Below are 6,000 nucleotides of genomic sequence, written 5' to 3' on the forward strand. Positions count from 1 at the left end.
TACGGACGGAGTAAGGGTCACCTACAATCAAGCCAGCAAGTAAACACAAATAAAGGAAACAGACTTACAGTTGCAAGAAAAAGTATGTGAACCCTTTGGAATGATATGGATTTCTGCACAAATTGGTCATAAAAAATGTGATCTGATCTTCATCTAAGTCACAACAATAGACAATCACAGTCTGCTTAAACTAATAACACACAAATAATTAAATGTTATCATGTTTTTATTGAACACACCATGTAAACATTCACAGTGCAGGTGGAAAAAGTATGTGAACCCCTAGACTAATGACATCTCCAAGAGCTAATTGGAGTGAGGAGTCAGCCAACTGGAGTCCAATCAATGAGATGAGATCGGAGGTGTTGGTTACAGCTGCCCTGCCCTATAAAAAACACACACCAGTTCTGGGTTTGCTTTTCACAAGAAGCATTGCCTGATGTGAATGATGCCTCGCACAAAAGAGCTCTCAGAAGACCTACGATTAAGAATTGTTGACTTGCATAAAGCTGGAAAGGGTTATAAAAGTATCTCCAAAAGCCTTGCTGTTCATCAGTCCACGGTAAGACAAATTGTCTATAAATGGAGAAAGTTCAGCACTGCTGCTACTCTCCCTAGGAGTGGCTGTCCTGTAAAGATGACTGCAAGAGCACAGCGCAGACTGCTCAATGAGGTGAAGAAGAATCCTAGAGTGTCAGCTAAAGACTTACAAAAGTCTCTGGCATATGCTAACATCCCTGTTAGCGAATCTACGATATGTAAAACACAAAACAAGAATGGATTTCATGGAAGGATACCACAGAGGAAGCCACTGGTGTCCAAATAAAACATTGCTGCACGTTTACAGTTTGCACAAGAGCACCTGGATGTTCCACAGCAGTACTGGCAAAATATTCTGTGGACAGATGAAACCAAAGTTGAGTTGTTTGGAAGAAACATACAACACTATGTGTAGAGAAAAAGAGGCACAGCACACCAACAACAAAAACCTCATCCCAGCTGTGAAGTATGGTGGTGGGGGCATCCTGGTTTGGGGCTGCTTTGCTGCGTCAGGGCCTGGACGGATTGCTATCATCGAAGGAAAAATGAATTCCCAAGTTTATCAAGACATTTTGCAGGAAAACTTAAGGCCATCTGTCCACCAGCTGAATCTCAACAGAAGATGGGTGGTCCAACAGGACAACGACCCAAAGCATAGAAGTAAATCAACAACAGAATGGCTTAAACAGAAGAAAATACACCTTTTGGAGTGGCCCAGTCAGAGACCTGACCTCAACCCGATTGAAATTCTGTGGCACGACCTCAAGAAAGCGATTCACACCAGACATCCCAAGAATATTGCTGAACTGAAACAGTTCTGTAAAGAGGAATGGTCAAGAATTACTCCTGACCGTTGTGCACGTCTGATCTGCAACTACAGGAAACGTTTGGTTGAAGTTATTGCTGCCAAAGGAGGTTTAACCAGTTATTAAATCCAAGGGTTCACATACTTTTTCCACCTGCACTGTGAATGTTTACATGGTGTGTTCAATAAAAACATGGTAACATTTAATTCTTTGTGTGTTATTAGTTTAAGCAGACTGTGATTGTCTATTGTTGTGACTTAGATGAAGATCAGATCACATTTTATGACCAATTTGTGCAGAAATCCATATCATTCCAAAGGGTTCACATACTTTTTCTTGCAACTGTATCTGAGGAATCAGGAGAAGGAGCATCCAGCAGTGAACAACTCATCCAGGAAGAAGTATAAACCGCAAAGTAGAGGCAGTATGGGAAGGAATATAAAGGGAGACAATTAGTGCAAATAGATGACAGCTGGGAGAAGGAAAGGAGATGACAAAGTGAAACTAAAACAAAGAACTTCATGCAAGATGTAGCGAAGAACGTCTAACAGACCTTCTTACAGAGCTGGCGGTGACATTGCCCTGCCTTTTGTCAATTTGGTCCCATCTACAGCATGGGGCCTCATTTAGGTTTTTTCCATGGCCACTTTTATATCCAAGTCTGCCCTTTGCTCGTATACTGAGGTAGGAGTCAGGTTCATATCTAGAGGGAAGAGGGAGTGGGCAACAGGCACAACTTGGATTTAGGGTGGCACCACCCAAACATTATCTTAGGTCACTCAATAAGAAGGTATTGTATGTGTAACATCCCGAAGTATGCTACTAAACTCTTCTTCCCTGCTACATCATGCTAGGTGTATAGTTATTGTCATCTTGTGTAATCTAACAATGCATATTTCCTGTATATGTATTTTTCAGGCCTGTTTTATATATTATGCTGTAATTTCCATGTACACCAGCAGGTGTCAGCAGTATGTAGCAGGACCTTAGCCAGTTTAGTATTACTAGACTAGAATAGTTCATTCCAGTCTAGCTCCCCCCCTCTTTGAGCAGAAGTGCGCTGTCCCATGTCCTGTCTCATGGGTAGGAAGGAAAGTTCTAGTTAGTGTACCAGCCCCCCTGCTTGGGGTAGGCTGTGTTAGTAGGAGCTCCCAGACATAGGGATCCCTACCTAGGATCCAGCCTCGGCTGAGGCCAAGGATCTCCATTCCCAGACTGAGCCATCAGCCTCAGTGCTGGTGGACAAGCAAGCAGCACCTTCAGAACTACAGATCTTCAGGAAGAAACATTCCCTGCGAGCAGAGCTGTGAGTGTTTATCCAGAGACCAGGAGAAGCCAAATTCCTCCTCAGCTAGTCAGGCCCACACCAAGCAGACCAAGCAGACAGACAGACCTGCCAGATTCTCTAGGCATATGTTAAGAAGCAGAATAGATATATTGATTCCTGCCACATATTGCCAATACCTGCTGGGACCCAAGACTAATGCTGTACTTGTATGGATTCAAGCTACATTAAGTAAAGACAAGTTGAACTTTATCTCCAGTCTGGATTTCCTTCATTCCTCAATTACTCCTACTAGCAGCACTCATTTTATTGCATGGGAGCCAGGATCCAGGAGTCCAGCCGTACCAAGGGAGGAGACACCGTTGACATTACACAGAGACATTATCCCCACTCTGGCATTCCTCACTGTCACGGAACCATGAACCAGACGTACAACAAGAGATAAGTGAAAATAAGAAGGCTTTATTGCAAATCAAGCTATAAAGCAAAAGTCAAAACGGATGGTGAAACCGAAGCAGAGTCTTTGCGTAGCCAGAGGTCAGGAAACCGGAAGGGTAGTCAGACGAAGCCAGGATCAGGGACCAGCAGGGTAGTCAGACGAAGCCAGGATCAGGAACCAGCAGGGAAGTCAGACGAAGCCAGGATTAGGAACCAGAAGCAGCAGCAGTCTTAGAAGCATGTGAACACAGGAGGACCAAGCAAGGAACTGACGCCACAGACCTCCTATATATATGAGCTAGGCATCCAGCTCCTCCCAGTGGGAAGGAGGAGCCGCGGGGTGGAAGGCTACAAGAAACCCAGAAACCAATATGGCCGCCAGCACATGTCAAACGAGGGAGAACAGCAAGAAGGTAAGACCATGACAGTACCTCCCCCTCAAGGGCCCCTCCTCCGCGGAGCAAAAAACGGTTTCTGAGGGAAGCGTGCGTGGAAGGCTCGGAGCAAGGCAGGAGCATGGACATCTGCGGAGGGAACCCAGGAACGCTCCTCTGGACCATAACCACGCCAATGGACCAAAAACTGCACCCGACCGCGGACCAGGCGTGAGTCCAGGATATTGCTCACCTCATACTCCTCACGATTGCCCACTTGGACCGGACGAGGCCGAGGAACCGAGGAAGTGAAACGATTACACACCAGTGGCTTCAACAGGGAGACATGAAACACGTTGGAGATCCGCATGCCAGGAGGAAGCGCAAGGGCATAGGCTACCGGGTTTACCCTGCGAAGCACTCGGAAGGGACCAACAAAGCGAGAAGCCAGCTTGGGAGTGGGCACTCGAAGGTTGAGGTTGCGGGTGGACAACCATACACGGTCTCCGACCTGGTAGGAAGGAGCAGGCGCTCGTCTGTGATCAGCCTGGAGTTTCTGGCGCTGCGCAGAGACCTCAAGGGACTTCTGGATCTGTACCCAAGAAGCACGTAGGACGGAAAGGTGATCCTCCACAGCAGGAATATCCTGGGGAGAGAATACCTCCGGTAAGACGGCAGGTTGGAACCCATAATTGGCCAAGAAGGGAGACGTCCCAGAGGAAGAGTTCACCGCCGTGTTCCTGGCAAACTCAGCCCAAGGCAGGAGGTCAACCCAATTGTCTTGGTGATCGGAGACATAGCAACGAAGGAATTGCTCCAAGGCCTGATTGGATCGTTCTGCGGCCCCATTGGACTGAGGGTGGTAGGCCGAGGAGAGGGAGAGATGAATCCCCAACTGGGAGCAAAAGGCGCGCCAGAACCTGGACACAAACTGACTCCCCCGATCCGACACAATCTCCTTGGGCAAACCGTGCAACCGGAAGACCTCCTTGGCAAAAATCGTGGCCAACTCTTGTGCAGAGGGTAACTTCTTGAGAGGAACACAGTGGCACATTTTGGAAAACCGATCCACAATCATGAGAATGACCGTATGGCCTCGGGATGCAGGGAGGTCCACAATGAAATCCATCCCCAGGTGTGACCATGGGCGCTCCCCGGTAGCTATGGGTTGCAGAAGCCCCAACGGAAGGTGCCGAGGGGACTTACTCTGGGCACAAACGGAGCATGCCGCTACATATGCGGCGATGTCGGAACGTAGGGAAGGCCACCAGAACAGACGTGAAACAGCCCAGGACAGCTGATTCTTTCCAGGATGCCCCGCGGTCTTGGAGTTATGGTAGGTTCGCAACAACCGAGTGCGCAACTCCTCAGGCACAAAACATCTGCCGTTGGGTCTCCCAGAGGGAGCACCAGATTGAGCCGCCAAAATCTGCTCACCCAGAGGAGAGGTCAGGCTGGTGCGAATGGCGGCCAAGATCTGATTCGGAGGTATGACCGAGGTCGGAATCGACTCCTCCCTGGACAGCTCGGAGTACTGCCGTGATAAGGCATCCGCCCTGATGTTCTTGGAACCGGGTAGGTAGGAGACCACGTAATTAAAACGTGACAAGAACAGAGCCCATCTGGCCTGACGTGGTGTCAATCTCTTGGCCTCAGAAAGGTAGGTCAGATTCTTGTGGTCCGTCAGGATGAGAACCGGAACCACCGAACCCTCGAGCAAGTGCCTCCATTCTTTAAGGGCCTGCACGATGGCCAATAACTCCCTGTCACCAATCTGATAGTTGCACTCCGCGGGAGACAGTTTCCGGGAGTAAAACCCACAAGGAAGCAGAGGACCCTCTGGTGTTCTACGCTGAGACAGAAGGGCGCCTACTCCCGTCTCAGACGCGTCCACCTCGAGGACAAAGGGCAACCCAGGGTTGGGATGCGACAGAATGGGAGCCGACACAAAGGCGGATTTTAGGGTCTCAAAAGCTCGGATGGCCTCGAGCGGCCAGACCTGGGAATTACTGCCCTTCCTGGTCAGATCCGTGAGAGGCTTGGCCAGCATGGAAAAGTCCCTGATGAACTTCCGATAATAATTGGCGAAGCCCAAAAAGCGTTGCAGGGAACGAAGACCACTGGGCTGGGGCCACTGTAAGACAGCCGAAACCTTCTCAGGATCCATGGAGAACCCCTCAGCGGAAATGATGTACCCTAAGAAGGTTACCTGGGATCGGTGAAATTCGCATTTCTCAAGCTTACCGAACAGCTTGTTCTCTCGTAACCGTTGCAACACTCGTCTGACATCCAGAATGTGGGCCTCCATGGATTCAGAATATACCAAGATGTCATCCAAATAGACCACCACACACTGCTGCAACAGGTCACGGAAAACATCGTTGATGAATTCCTGAAAGACTGCGGGCGCATTGCACAACCCAAAGGGCATAACCAAGGATTCATAATGACCGGTCCTGGTGTTAAACGCGGTCTTCCACTCATCGCCCGCCTTGATCCTTACCAGGTTATATGCCGCCCTCAGGTCGAGTTTGGTAAAGACCGTGGCCCCTTTAAG

Source organism: Bufo bufo, chromosome 5 (genome assembly GCF_905171765.1).
Source record: "Bufo bufo chromosome 5, aBufBuf1.1, whole genome shotgun sequence".
In the NCBI taxonomy this organism is placed as follows: domain Eukaryota; kingdom Metazoa; phylum Chordata; class Amphibia; order Anura; family Bufonidae; genus Bufo; species Bufo bufo.